Below are 16,304 nucleotides of genomic sequence, written 5' to 3' on the forward strand. Positions count from 1 at the left end.
TGCATCTTTGGATCTAAACCAGATGCAGCGGGTTAGTGGGTTAATGTTTGGGAAAGCAGCTTGTCAAATTCAGTGTAACTTGTTAACTTCTCCTGAGAACCTTTTCAATTTTGATACCCTGCTTTGAAAATTTTGGAGTGGTTTAGTCCCAGCTGTTTCTCTGTTGTCACATGGCTGTGGCAATGAGAACAGTTCTGCTGTAGTCCGTGTTCAATGTGGTGGGGCCATTTCTCAAGTCTTCTGTGGAGGCATACAACAGAGCCCAGCACTCAGTATTTGATGCTGTGATTCTAGGTAGAGATACTCATGAGACTGGAGCATCTTTTATGAGGAGAGACTGTGGGAGCTGGGCCTGTTTAAAGAAGGCTGAGAGGGTATCTCATTAATACATACAAGTATCTCAAAGGTGAGTGCCAGGAGGATGGTGCCAGACTCTTTTCCAGTGGTGCCCAGTGACAGGACGAGGAGCAGTAGCCATAAACTAAGACACAAGAAGTTTCACCTTAACGTGAGGAAGAACTTCTTTATGTTAAGGGTGGCAGAGCCCTGGAACAGGCTGCCTAGGAGTCTCTTTCTCTGGAGACATTCAAACCACGCCTTGGCAGAGGGGTTGCACGCAATGATCGCCAGAGGTCCCTTCCAACCCAAGCAATTCTGTGATTTACATACCTTTAGATACCTAACTGAGGAAGTTAGTCTTTAAGTCACTCTGGCATAAGTGGGAAGGAGCACTCTTCAGCTTCTCCTTCTTTCTGCAGTTTGATACCAAAAATGTATTCTGTTATTAACACCCCTCCCAGTTAGTGTTTGAATTCTGGAACAAATCTAAATCAAAGATGTAATTCTTTAATAATTAAATAAAAGAAGACCTGTTCTTCAGTCATACTGCTTTTGACCCACTTTTGATAATGTCATTTCAGATTGTTTCCAAGAGTTAGAGAAGGGTAGCATACATAATTGTTAGACTCAGGTCAGAAAAGCTTCAGATGTTACCTTAAAGACTGTTTGGCAATCATAAAACTGCTCTAACTGGATCCACGAGATCAGTGAAGTGTGAGAAGGTAGATCAGTTTTGAGTAAAACCATGTATAGTTTAATTTGAAATGTGCAGCTGCAGTTTTGCAGAAAACAATATAGTAAGCACAATGCTTTTATTCAGCTTGAAGTGAAAGCATTTTTTTCCAGCTATCAATTTACAGCTTAAGATAATGGATTTTGGCAGAGTGCAGAGCTATTAAGTAATGTTTATTAAAATGGATAAGAAAGGACTTGAGAGGTGGCCTGTAAAAGAGACTTTTTAAAGGACTGGTTAGTAGAATAAAGAAATAGCATTTTCTCCTAGAAGTAAAGTTTTATGGCCCTTTCATTTATGACCTTTATAGGTCATTAATGAAAAAAAATTGTGGTGATATCATCTTATTATTTAGTACAGTTTGTGAAGTGATATGGAAACTGTACTTACAGAGTTTTCTTCACCTCTACTGTAAGGCTGAAAAACTTAAGCTTGTAAAACATTTGTCCCAAAGAGAGAAATTATCAACTATATCTAAGTTTGCCTGAGTCACAAAACTACCATATAATTTGACATGAACTTAACATTCCCAGGGTCTATTATCCATTGTGCAATTCTTCACAATAGGCAATAGATATGTGAAGCTCCATGCCAAAAGTCATTAAAGTCACTACAAGTTTGCATGGACTCAAGGAGATGTTGGACAAATGCCAGACAGTGATATAACCAAGAGTTCTCAAATACATAGAAACCACATCCAGCTTAGGATGTCCCTCAGCTCAAAATAGATTAATACTGAGAGAATATTTTTATTCCTTCCTAAGCATTTGCTTATGGCCAATGCTTGAATTGATGCAGACACCCTGCTATTGGACTTTTAGTATAATGTCTGACTCATTCAGATGCTTTAACCTTGCAGCCACAGAACCATAATGAAGGAGAAGGGATATTGGATGAGGTGGATCTTTGGTCTGACCCAGTGCAGTCATTCGTCTATTCTTCTGAGACCACATCTGACCAAATTTGGGAAGATATTTAAATGTTTTCTAAATACTTTCAAGGTAGGGCTAGACATATCTGTGGGTTCAGCTCTGAGCATGAGCTTACAGTCTGTGTGTAAGTCTTACAGTGTATGTGTGCATATTTTTGTTTTTCGGAATAGAAATGCTTTTGAAGTCTGTATATCTACTAAGAGGTCACAGAATTGAAATAGTCTAAATGGCAGGTCAAGATTTCTCTATTTAGAATAATCTAAATATTACTGAGTTCACCAACAGACTTGTATTTGGGCTGACTTTCTTTTAAGTCTATTCTGCATGAGCAATAAAAATATTAAGACATGATGACATTCAAGCTAGGTATGGAGTTTATGCACCCCTGTATGTGTCTTTGCAATAGGGGGTACCCTGGGACCCCATTCTTCACTGCAGATGTTCCCCAGAGGTCACCTGCCTAAGTGGAGGTTATGGCAAGAAGAGTTTGAACTTGGCTGAGTGCATGCCCTAGATGCAGTGGAGACCAAAGAAATGTGCATTTCTCTTCCGTTGTCTTTCAAAATGAACAAGGTATTTCCTAAGCACAGTGAGAACAACCCTGTAAATAGTATCTACCCATCTCATTACTGGCTTCAGTGCTACAGATCCAGAATGAATCTGGTTTTTATGGATGATGATTAGTGCTAGCTAAACATCAAGTCATCAGTTTGTGCTTTCAAATTGTTACATTATAGTGGTGGCTAATGAATCTTCTCCAGCAGATAGGGGAAAATTTACTTGCATCATTTTATGTACTACTGTAAACATTTACAAATCAGCAGACTGTCTTTGAAAAATGTAGGCATGCTTGAGGTCTTAGGATGTCTGAGAACTTATATTTCATAAAGAGAAAAGAGGTTGGACGAATACAGCATTAATTTGACTCAGTCTGGTTTTTACACAGTTTCATCCGTCTTGAATTAAATGCTGTAGTCAAACTATTTCACAAAAGAAGTCTGAGATAAAGGTAATCTTAAAAACTTTGAAAAGGAGGAGAAGAGAGAATTGCATCAGATGGAGTTCTGGACCTCCCAAAGAAATGTAATTTTTGTGCTAATAGCACAGTCTGCTTCCAAGAATATGGCAGCTTTGATAAATGAAGCAACACTGATAACCACCAAGGTCTTGAAACAGAGAATCACCAGATGTTTGATAACCTGCTTAAATGGTACAACCTCTACAAAAGCTGTTAAAGGTGCAGCCAGGATTACTGAAAACAACTTTATCTGTGGCACAGAGGAATGTAGCACAGAGAAATGTATGCCCTACCAGGTACGGGGTTTTGCTAGACTGAGATGCTGCAGAGAAGAAAATCTAGTGCTGCATTGTGACCTTGCAGTTGTGCTGAAGGTGCAGCAGTGATGGGCTTCAAAGGGAGGATTGAGAAAACATACTTGAACTTTCATTACAGAAGGAAAGTTCAAAATTAGAGAATGGAATTTATAAACATAATAAAAAATGAAGGGTCGTTACAACTCTGGTGTAATCAAGAATACACTGGTTTTACACTCTGTAATGGCTCCAATTAAAATAAATATTTGTCAGTGTTACCTTATTCAGCATTTCATACTGAATTAATTTCAACTTTCAGCATAGCTGTTAGTCAAACTACTGAATGTAAAAGGGATCTTTTGAACTTCTCTGATGTAAATCTAATATCCTGGACAGTTATCTTCTTGACATCCACTTTAGAGGTAGTAAGACATTATCCCATTGCAAATAAAGTGTGTGTATAAATTAATTTAATGAATTTCAGCTTCTGTTACCTTCTTCTGGTGCCCTTTACTTTGTCTCATCTGTTCAGTTTTCTGGTTTTTTTTCTGTTAGAGGCTGTCAGAAACTGATCTTAGAAGTTCTAATCTACACAGCAATGTGCTGGAACTTTTAAGATCAATCTTGCCAATATTGCGAACTTAAAATATTACACAAATCTGATTAAATAATGGTGCTTAGTTAAAAGCAAATATGTAAGTATTTAATAATATGGTTTTAATAATTAATATGTTCTAGGAAAAAATGTTGATTAAAATGTTTAATTAGTCAATGGGAATACCAGAATTTAGATTAAACTTTCAGTATGATTTCTGTTTTTCTGAACAAGTGGCACAGCAGAACTGCCTAACTCTCTCTTCATCCAATCTTTCCATGTGTAATCTTTGTGTCAAATGAAAGTGCTTTAGAAGAAAAATTCTGTGTAGGTAGAAAGTTTAAAAAAATAAGCAAGTCTATGAAAAATATGCCTGGTCATTGGAAAATAAATATAGTGTGTTTAGGACATTCAGGTTTTACACATACCATTGCCACAAGATCAGTGACTCCTACAGAAAACAAATCATTTGTTTAGAAGCAAAGTCAGCAGCTTTATGGAGAAATAAATATAATTTTACAACTTAATTGCAGTATAAACATTTCTTGTGGTTGCAAATACTTTGTTGTTATTGTTGTATTAATCTTACAGGACATATGGATGTTTGTTTCAATATCTCCTGGGACCTCCTAAATCCTCTGAGCATAACTCTGGCCGCTGTTCTAAAGCGCTAAACTTTTTAGCCATGTTTCATCTTTGTGACTAAACCTTTAATAAATAAATAAATAAAAAAGGAAAAAGAAATAAAGAAAGGCTTTAAAGAGATTCTATTTTCTTTCTTGTACATGTTCTTGTTCTCTGATTAATTTACCACTGTGGAAGTTTTATCTCATAGTGTTAGTTCACTGTATTTAAAAGTGAAGAATTTCACACTTCCCAGATGCTGTTGAATCTTTGGGAGGGTTGGTGGTGGTAAGCTTTTCTATGGCAACCTAATCAGTTCACTCCCCATCACTTCTGGCACCTTTTTAAGTACCAAGCTCTCTGAGAACTGAGAAAACGTTTTGTTGTAACATAAGTAATAATGAGGTTTAAAATCTGATAGACTTTTTGTACAGTACAGAACGTATTGTGGCATATTCAGGTTAGTATTTCTTGCATATGTCCTTTACGCATGTCTAACTTGGAAATTTTTGTTATAAAGGCTGGAGAAAAGAAAACTTCCTCCTGCCATCACCAACCCCCGAAAATTTCAAGCTTCTGGGGGAGCAATAATGCGATTAGCTCTGCAATGTTCACATTATCACAGAAAGGAATTCTGATTCTTCCTGAACACAGTTTTCCTGTATTTCCTGCAGTCTGTCACATCTAGGATTCTTATATATTCGTTCTTAAGGGAGTAGTATTTTTTTACTGTTGCCTACTATTTGGGCTCTCCTTTATTTTAAACAGTAATTTTATTTTATTTTTTAATTTTTTTTACTTTCTGAGTATTATAGCAAGTACTTGTGTAGTTGCATGCCCTTTTCTACTTTGGTGTGTTGCTGCAAACTCTAAAATTCTGAATTCCTTTATCAGTAAATGTTTTTATGTAACTTTGCTCTGTAAAGCACTGCTACTAGTGTACAGCTGGTATGTACACTGATATGACGTACAGTGACCTTTGATACTGTTAAATACATATGTGGATTAAAAGAAGTGCCTTAAAGCAACACCTTGTAGAGCAAGTTACCAAGAAATAATAAATTCAGGGCTCCTGTCTCAGTTGAGTGCCAGCCAACAGAGCATTCTTCCAAGATTCACTGCATTTTTTAACTGATTCTTTATGTCAAAGACTTTGAAAAGGAGATTATTGAAATGTGGATAAATTTGTAACAGCTACAAGTTTCTTTTAAAGTATTTGCAGGCTGACTAAGCAGAAGAGAGACATTTAGAGAAACTGATGACAGCTAGCATATATGATGGTTGCATATTTAAGATTGTAATCTGTTCTTTTCTCTGATGATGTATAAGCATCTCTAAGCCTTACATAGGCATCCTGTTTGGCTTGGTTTGAGTTGTATTTACTTTTCTGTGCAGAAACCCAGTTCTTAGTCCAGGAAGATGAAATCACAGGATATTTCTGTTTTAGGGGTGCTTGTCCTTGGTACACAAGTAATTGTAGATCCATAGGTTTTGCCGCTGCATGGTTGGTTTTGATCAGCGCTGTGTTAGCCAGCTCAGCAGCTGCAATGCAGGGTGTATTTCTTCGTAATGCACTCCCAGTGTTGTCGTGAAAATTCCCTGGTAGGGCAAGTCCAAAGTACCTAGGTTAAAAATTAACAGGATTCACATTTTAATGTGTCATTTGGCACACTGTGTGTTTCTGTGAGTGTTACAGAAATCTGAGGCTGTTTTATCTTCACTTCTATGGAAGACACCTTGCATTCCAGACGCTGTTTAAAACATTTTAGATGTGCAAACATGTTAACAATAGTGCTTAAACAAGATTGGTACTCCGAAATGTGTTTCAAAAACATGCGAGTGACAGTCTTCTCTGGTGACAGGGAGGCAGTTTCTTTCAGTGTTTCCCTTGAAGTGTATACATTGTAAAATACCGTGTGTAAAATGCCATGTAATGCCTTTTCAGTAATGCTTTTGGCATGTTGTTGCAAACATGGGGTATGCAGACCTATTGGAAGTGTGTGTAACCATTGACAGAGGCACTTTGAAGTGGTTTTAGACAGCTTGTAAGACCAATTCTGGTACATTTTGGGGAGATTTTTTTTGTTTGTTTGGGTTTTTTGTGTGATTAGTTGGTGTTTTGTTTGTTCTAAGTTTTCTCCTCCTATTATCACTGAACTATCTACTGTCTTACCTCTCATTCCACTGTATTTACTTCCTCTTGTTTAGCCGTTATACAGATTATAGTAGCCATCTTCTTTCTGGTCGCATTTATATATGGACATGGATATATCTCAAAGTTTGAAACCATTAAATGCTTTTTCTCCTGCCTTTACAGTTGTTACAGGATCAAGCACTATGACAGTAAAAAGCTTTTAAAGCTGTAAATCATCAGGTAAATATATAGCACCATGCAGCCGGCATGAGTTGGACTGCAGAAATTCTAGTTTGGAGTTGCATTTCTCAAACTCTGACATATATAGTCCTGTTTTGAAGGGCATGCAATTAAACTGAACTGCCATGTAATAAGTGGATTATCTTGTGATGTAGTTCAGAACAGATCAAGTAGAGCTACTATCTAGGTTACCCAAACAAAGGAAGAAGCTATTTGAAAAGAGCATATGATTCCCTTCTACAACGCAAGCCCACATGAGAGGTAAACTCCTATTAACTTGAAAAGCCTAAAAGATCTGCAAGCCCAGGGTAAGCAAAAAGTTCAGATGGCTAGAGTCTCCCAGTTCCTCCTGAGAAGATGTGCTGACAGACACTCCATACATCATTTGAATTGAAAAACAGGAGGAAAAATAGAGATGATACAGCATTTCAGGACTGTGGCCAGCAGCTCGAGGGAGGTAATTCTCCCCATCTGTTCAATTCTCATGGGATCCCCCCTGCAGTACTGTGTGCAGCTCTGGGGCCCCCAACACAACAGGGACATGGATCTGCTTGAGCAAGTCCAGAGAACGGCCACGAAGATGATCATGTCTTCTATGTCTTCTATGTCTTCTATGAAGACAGGCTGAGAGAGTTGAGCTTATTCAGTCTGGGGAAGAGAAGGCTCAGGGAAAACCTTAGAGCAGCCTTTCAGTACCTAAAAAGGGGACCTACAGGAAAGATGGGGAAGAACTCTGTCAGAGAGTGTAGTGGTAGGACAAGGGGTAAACTGTTCTAAGGTAAACCATTCTATGATTTTAAAGGCAATTAGTTAAGCACCATGTATTATTTACATGCTTGCACGTAGCATCTTTCAAAAATATCTAGCTCTTAACTTTAAAGATAAATACGTTCATGTCTTCACATTTTAGTGATGGACTGAAAAAGATCAGTGAGAAGCAGGTACTACACATTTTTCAATTAAGTCCGCTGCCTGTCAAATACAACAGTAGTGTGATGAGCTTTCCTAGAAAGCTGTATGAACCCATTTCCTGGGCATGTTGCCTTTGAGTTGTCTGTGTGGTCCTCCCACTGCTATGTCTGTATTTAGTACTTCTGCACCAGTGTGTTCAAGTGGTGTGTCAGCCTCAGCAGGAGAATGTGTAAGTAGGGCGGTGTGATAACTTGCAAGTTGAGGTGTAAATGTATGGTTTGTTAAATAAACTGGTTCTCTAGCTTGTTAGAACTTGGACACCTTATCTGCCTTTGTTATGTTGTTAGGGCAAATGTGTTAGTTTCTGACTTCTTTTTAAGTTTATGTTTAAAAACAAGCTCTGCTAAGGCTGAAATTTCTAGAATTGAATAGTGAAATTAAAAAAAAAACCCACCTAAACCAAGACTGTTTTCTGTATTATTCTTACATCTGGATTAATTCTCCTTTCAGCATGGGTTCTAGTGACAGTGGAAGATGTGAGATGAGAAAAAAATTAAAAATGTCAGGGGTTTAGATGCAAATAAACTGTTCAGCTGCTGCTTCAAATGTAACCATCACAAACTAGTACTAACACAGTAGAGTTGTCTGAGCAGCTATTTGAAAGAAAGAAGGGGAGTGGCACCTGTTAGTGCATAAAAAGGGCTTCATCTAATTTTGGAGTATCTATATTCAGTAGCATTAACAGTAGCCAAATATAAGGCTATCGCTTTTTCATTCTCCTCTTGTCCTTCTTTTAGCAGTCTGTTTTGCGTCTCTGAAGTAGCTCCTGAGAAAGTATTTTAATCTTTTGTCCATTTCGTAGTTGGTGATTTCAGGGCTGTTACAGCTTTTTTATATAGTTTCACATTGCTGAACAGTCATTCAAATACTTAGAACTTATTTCCAAACAGAAATCAGTGCACTTTTTTTTTTTTGTTTTGTTTGCTTCTTTTCTAGCTTACTTTATGTCCAGGCTTGCAGTTTGATCTGCAAGGTCAAAAAATATAACATTGAAAAAAGTCATACACGTGAATTCACTACATAAGAACATATTGTTTCTGATCTTATATCTCTTATATCTTTAACTTGATTTTGGTTTTGGTAACTGGTGCATTTAATCAAGGCTGTTTAATACATGGCTCACATTCTTTATTGTGAAAGCACAAACTACTTCTGCACATACTTACACAAGCTTTCTTAAATACTACAATCTTGAGCTGTAAGTCACGTATTTCTGTCAAATGGATTTCTTGTCAAAACCCTTTTCATCTATCAGTTACTGCATCATATGAAACTTTCAAACCTTGAGTTCCAAGCATTATCCTCTGTGCATTCAGGGTACGTGCTGGGTAGGTTAACATATGCAGCAGGGTTTGAGGTCGAATTACATTTTCTGTTATTTTGATCATTTTAAATTGGGTTGAGTTGAAATTGAGATACAGTAATGACACAAGTTAACTGCAAAGTTTTCATCAGCCTTACAGAAATTTGATATGGAGTTGCTAAATCCATCTGTAGATCTAGTGTGAATTAATGGGTCCAAACTTAAGGCTCCCAGAGAGCCTGCTGGCACCAACTGGATTTTAATTACATCCCACGCATTGGTTTAGTTATCCTTACAGCAGGTAAAATAAGTGGTGCAAGTTAATTCTTCCAGATCAGAGAAGAAACAAAGAGCATTGATCCTCTTCTCAGAGGAGGGGGAAGAGAAAGTTTTATAGCTTAATTTTTTTCCCAAGGGAAAGCGAAAGAAGGTGTATAGATGATAGAGGGAAGAAACACAATGAACAGGTACAAAGAGGTGAAGTAAGTAGATTATTTGGAAAGGAGTAGAGTGGAGAAAGAAAAATTATATTGGGAAAAAATAACTGGAAAATGTAAACTATAAGCAGAAAAAGATTAAGGTGGAAAACATATAAAAGGTGCAGGCACATCAAAACACCAGATTCTGTGCAGAGGCATGAAAAGTAAAATGCACGAAAGTGAAGACAAAATTTTAAGGGAATGGTAGGTATATATGTGTATTTTAAGTCATTTCTGATTCATAATCAACTGCAAATATTTGAGTTTGTACACAAGAATTACATTTTGAATGGATGCAAAGTTTGCTTAGCAGTGTCACCAAGATCAGATCACAGGGATTAGCAGTGTTAGAAAAACCTCAGGTAAGGGTTATCAAGACTTTATTTATGCAACCCTTAGTTTTTATTGATAAAAAAAAAAAGTTACACTGAATATAAAGCTTTTACTTGGCTTTAGCTTGCTGTTTTTCATGCCAACAAGATCAAAGCCAGATACTGAACACCATAAATTCTTTATTAGCATCCTAAATTACGAGACTGATAAACAGATTCATTACATCAAGCTGAAAATTAATTGTAAGACATAATGTTGTTGCCCTTATGCATCTCTCAGTGCAGGAAGCCAAGAAGGAAACAATAGTCTTCAGTAATGCTTAGAGACGCCAGTGATTGCTTATCCCCTGATCCCTTGCCATGTCAACTGCAGAGGAAAACACTTGCATCCTTCTAGAGCAGTTTTCATGTCATTCAATTCTAATTTGCCATCAGCTATCATAACTTTACCATGGACATTATCAATTTGGCATTGGAGGCTTGACATAAAACCACAAAGGCAACTAAATTCCAAGTTAAAGCTGAAACTTCATTCTTAATTCACTGGGTTGTGTGTGGGAGCATGTGGGAACACCCAGCATTTGAAGCCCCAGCTGTACCCACACACAATACAACAAGTTAAGGATGGAATTTCAGCCCAAGCCTTAACATTAATGCAGCATAGCTCTGTGTGGTTTGATTTCTTTTTGCATGGCACTGTTAAAGACAACAATTAACCCAAGTGAATCTCAGAGTAATTTTAAATTATGCTTACAAGAATCTCGTGCAAGCAATAGTAATAGATTCTTCTCACATGTTGCCTCTCAGTAAATTTGAATTTTTGTATCCTGCTTGCTTTGAGTTTTCACTGTTGGAACCTGCTGAGATGTTAGGTTACACATACCTTAATACCTGGAGTCCAGTCTTAAATACGTAATTCTTTCCTACAGTATACCTGTCTTTACTTGATGCTCATTTTGTGGAATAGAATTAAAGAGGTAAACTTCGCTTTTTGCTCTGTACATGCATTTTTTGAGCAAAATGAGCTTTGACAGTGTTTTTAGAAACATCAGGAAAGTCAAATTTTTTTGTATCTGTAGGACTTCTTGGATGACTCAGGAAAAAGTACGTGGATATTAGTCAGGACTTAATTGAGTGGGAATGATACTGAAATGTTGTAAGGGAATTTGGTCCCCAGTGAACGCTTTAGGTTTGTACTTTAAAAGAAGATCAATCTTAATTTTAAGTGATTGAATCAGCCTTTTCTTCAGAACATAATTTTTATTCAATCTTTGGTTAGGCATTTGGAATGTGATTAGAGTAGTTATTCGGTCATTTATCCCTTCTCAGAACAAATGAGAGTTATGTTTCTAATCTACTTTCAGAAATCCATAGCTCTCTACATCTTCCTATATATTTCCATCCTTTAACAGCTGTTTTCAGTGGGTCCAGCATCCCTGCTTGCTAAAGACATGGAGAGATACATATCAGTGAAGAGAATAGTGAAGGAAAGGGATACAGCTTTTAAAAGAGCATGTAAGCTGCTGTTGTAGACCCATCTACATTTTAAACTTAGCCACATGACATGGCCTCTACCTGCTTCAGGGTGCCCATGTCCTCTTTTCTGAGATAGTAGGTCTGCTTTTGCTCAGGATTAGGGACTGTCCTAAACCATAGTTTCAGGAATAACTTGATCACTGACAAATAGTAGTCTAGAAACAACAAACAATTTGGTGGAAAAAAGTGATATAGTTAAAGCAAAGAGTCTGGTAATTATGCTCCAGAGCACCCTCTGAAATTATGTTTTGCATTGGAGAATAATCATAGTGACGTGTTATGCTCATTTTGTTTATTTAGATTATGAGAGTGGGTTTGTGAGGTGAAACAGAGAACAGAGGCAGTATGAGGGTCATATTTGGCAGTACGACTAATGAAAGTGTGATGACTAAAATATGAGAAAGATGTCACTCAGAGCTTAATTAAATGCTGGCAGTATGTTTAAGGAGAAATTATGAAAAGTAAGCATAAGATCGTCAGTATTTAAAGGCCAAATGTCCAGCTACATTCAATTTAATTAAAATTGCACAAATAATTGTATTGAATATTTTTGACAAATTATGAATTATATGGCTTACACCTGAAAAGTCATCACTTTTTTAATGTCATTAAACTTGATTGTGAACTTCTAGTCTCTGATGCCAAGCGTAGCAGATCAAAGTCCTTAGTTCATATTAAACCAATTTGAACAGTATTATTGTTGGTTTAGGAAAATGTGAAAAAGATGGCAATTGAAAGGCCTGACATCATCATGATGTGTTATTTGAATCTGTGACTACTGATGGTACCTGCCTTCACTCTGGATAGTAGAATTTCCGTATTCCTTACACACTTTCTGGTCTGGCCGAATCATGTAATACCTCTGCCACCACCTCTTTTCCTTCACCTTCTACTCTACAGTTGTATTTGCCCAGACTTTCATTCTCTTATGCAATAGAATTGTGCAGATGTGTTTGGTGTGAAGGAACATCAGCCTTTTTTCATGGTGCTTTATCCCTCCCTGCATCTTCTGGACTGTCTGTCTAGACAGCTAAAGAAAGTCCCTGTAATTACATTCCTGAACTGCCATTCTCACCGCTCATTACAAAGGGGGTCTGGATTAACCGTATTTAATGGAGGTGCTGGTTCGGTAGCTGTATGAAGTTCCAGTGGAGAACTCAGCTCAGTCATCATCATAACTTCCCTGTAGGCACTGGCGGATTGCTATTAGGTCCCTGTGAAGGTTTTTTATTCCAGATTGCAAAAGCCCAGTTTGCTCAGCTTCCAGATGCTCTGTAGTAGAAAGGATCTTTGTAAAAACTTTCAGGTTATTTTTGTCATAGGTTTTGTGCAGAATGCACAGCCAATTGGGGAAGTTTCAGCCTTTAGTCTCATAACTGTCAAGGCATGAAAGTTATTAAGCATTTTTAAAATATTTTGATAGGCTTTTTATTTTGTCTGTACATGTTTCGCAGTCCTTCACTGAGGTCTGCCTTGTGCAGACCTCCATAAATTAAATTGTAAAATATGAGATATGGGGTAATTGCTTTTGTGTTATATTTCTGCACTTCTGATTGTTGCACAGTGGGTTTTGTTTGGTTTTGATTTTTTTCCTTTATCATTAACATACTTGAAGTGTGCTGTAGAGGCTGTCACAGTAACCACACTAAAACATGGTGGGAAAACAGAAATAAAGGTACCTGCCATCTTTACGGCAGGTTTTGTAGCTGGTATAAGTGGTTTTACAGCCGTTGGAATGCCATGAATTTTCAGTCTGAGGCCATACACTGCTTAGAAGTAGTAAGCAGTTACTCGTGAACAGCTGAGCTCTAGCACAGCCCTGGCTGAGCTCATGGTGGTGTGCAGGGACCAGAGCACTTTTAGCAGACACTGAGCTTCTCATATACAGTGACAGGACATTGGAAATTTTGCAAAAGCTTTGAAAACAAAGTAGGAGATGGCACAGCTGATGCATTTCATCCCATAAGGTTTGCATATCTGATTTGTGCTAATATTTGAAACTGCCTTTCGTAAGAAGTGACCCATATTCCCAAGGCTGTTCTGCAAGTTAGGGATGCTAGTTTCGTGAAACGAAAGGAGCTTGATGAGTCACACGTTATTGTAATTCTGGTGGCAATACATTCTTTTCCAAACACAGGGCAATCTTCAGAGTAAAAATGAGAACTTGCATCTATCTATTTCAGTTAAAATTGTGGATTGCTGGAATTCAGTGCTTTGGTATCAGTAGCAAATTTAGCTGTAGACGGAATTCAGATAAATACTGCAAGACTTAAGAAACTTGAAAATCCAGTTGGTTTGAAGACATTGTAGGATTAGCTCTTTACTTCTTGTCTAAATATTTTGTGTTTGTGCAGAAAGATTGTTTTTCATTTCTTAATTTTAGTTAAGGGACAACTGTGAAGCAATTTTCCATTTCTTTTAAATTTGCCTTAGGGCAAAAATTGTTCCTGTTGTTATGAGAAAGAGATGATTTTAATAAGAATGCTGCATGTTAGTACCCAGCAACTATGACATATTCATATGATATCTGCAATATTTGTTGAATCTTGTTAACTAAGCAATTACAGAATCACTTGTCCCCCAGAGTTTTAAAAAGAATAAAGCTAAGGATCTCATTACATTACGTTTATTTTTAAACAGTGTTTTCCAGAACATATGGATCTGAATCACTGAACAGCAGCAAGGCAGCTTGTGGGTAGGCCATGATGAAGCTCCATACTGTGTAAGAAGCTTAAGGCAGTGCTATTGATACAAAGTGGTCATATCTAAAACAAAGCAAACCTTGGCTTCAGATGCTTATAAGTAGCCCTCATTCTCCTTGCATATCAGAATATTACTGTTTTAGTAAGTGGCTAATGCTAGCAGAAAGGTGCAAGGTGTAGGATTAAATGGCAAGTTGCAGCCTTCTATTTAGAACTATAATTAAGTATAATATAATATAATATAATATGGTAATAATTGTATCCAGGCTGTGGCTGTAGGTCTTCCAGTTGTACCCTTTTTCTTGAGATCCCTGAACTGTACAAACATGTGGTCCCAATATCCAGTTAGGGACCATGGTGGGTAGAAAAAAAGGAAACCTCATGACACAAAATTGAAATGCTTCATCCTCTTCTCTGATGTCTCATTGTCCCCTGAACTGTTTTTCCGGTTTCTTCAATGGACTTGTTATTGGGTGTAGCTTGTGGTCCACTCTCACGTTCCAAGAGTGCTTCACTCTGAAGAAGTTGGTTGTTACTCTTAGGCTACACTGGGTGCCATTATTTGGGGCTGCCTGTATCAGTACAAGTCCTCCATCTCTTTCCTCTGCCTCATCAGCCTGACACTAAACCTGATGTTTTCTATTTTAACTTCAGAGCCCTGTCTGAGAGCTAGAAGCTATCATCCCAAAACAGCTTGTATGTTCATTGTGTCAGCTAGCCCCCCCGCTGTCTTTGCCACTTCATACCAAAGTTCTGTCATGTTGTTGGCTGAGTGGAGGAAATGTAACTGCTAACGCTTGATTCTGCAATTGTTCAAACTCAGCAGAGGAGGCAGAGTTAGCAGTGCCCATCCTGGAGGAATAGCAACTTAAAACTCAAGTGTCAGAAATCTGATCACAGCTTTTAAGTGGTTCATTCTCATTCCCTTCTGGCTTGCCCACTCCCTGGATGTGTTTGTACAAACACACATGCACCCCATTACCCGCTATGATATTTGCAAGTATCTGTGCACATTCCCAGTTTTTGTAACAACCTCCCATGCAGCTGGTGCCTGTTACCTTGCATGTTGCTATACCAGTGCTGACTGCAGTAAAACCAAGCGAGGTGTTCCCACTGGTCTCCTCCCTCGTTCATCCGTGCACTGTCTGCCTGTCTGTGTCCCACCACTCACCCCATAAACACACTCAGCACAGCAGGCCCTGTGTTTTAACATCTCATGGTGAGACCCTAGCTGCACCTGCAGCTGGTCTGAGTGTAACTAGGAGCCTGTCTCTGAAGTGTCCCAATGTGCAAAATGCAGCATACACCAGCACTATACTGGGTTGCTCTAATGCCAAACAGTCCATAGGAATGATCCAGAAACTGAAAATTGCATAAACAAATAGTGATTTTTGCTGGAAGATGTGATGCAGCACCTCAGTAGGCCATGCTCTAGGGTGTACCTGCTCATCTGCATCACACATCGAGTAATGCCACAGGCACTGACCTAGCCACAGATCCATCTTGGTGTTTACTGCTTTGTTTCAGGTATGTTCAAGTTGGGATCTTCACAGTATCACAGTATGTTAGAGATTGGAAGGGACCTCAAAAGATCATCTAGTCCAATCCCCCTGCCAGAGCAGGAACACCTAGATAAGGTTACACAGGAATGTGTCCAGGCGGGTTTTGAATGTCTCCAGAGAAGGAGACTCCACAACCTCCCTGGGCAGCCTGTTCCAGTGTTCTGTCACCCTCACTGAGAAGAAGTTTCTTCTCAAGTTTAAGTGGAACCTCTTGTGTTCCAGTTTATACCCATTACCCCTTGTCTTATACAGGGATCTTGGTTCATAGTCTTGGATTTTCTTGCTTTTTCTTCGCTTTCTCACATCTGTGAGCAGTCCTAAAATTGAGTGATTCTGCTAGTGGTAAAATTGTTCTGTGTTCAAATATGCACAGGGTGTTCTGAATTTTAAAGTGTCTTGGTTTCCTGTTTTCACTTACTGTCTCTGAAATCCTAAGAAAATATTTCACTATGTCTGTGTCCTCTCTTGCTACCACTAGCTGTTACTACTCATCAGAATGTTGTCAAC

The 16,304-nt window shown here is 38.1% G+C and overlaps 1 protein-coding gene across 1 annotated transcript in view; it reads left to right on the forward strand.

The window, feature by feature from the left end:
• Positions 1-16,304, forward strand: part of MICU2 (mitochondrial calcium uptake 2) — a 162,986-nt gene that overhangs the window by 76,766 nt on the left and 69,916 nt on the right. The window lies entirely within an intron of this gene.

This window comes from Psittacula echo (genome assembly GCF_963264785.1).
Source record: "Psittacula echo genome assembly, chromosome: 3".
NCBI classification, from domain to species: Eukaryota; Metazoa; Chordata; class Aves; order Psittaciformes; family Psittacidae; genus Psittacula; species Psittacula echo.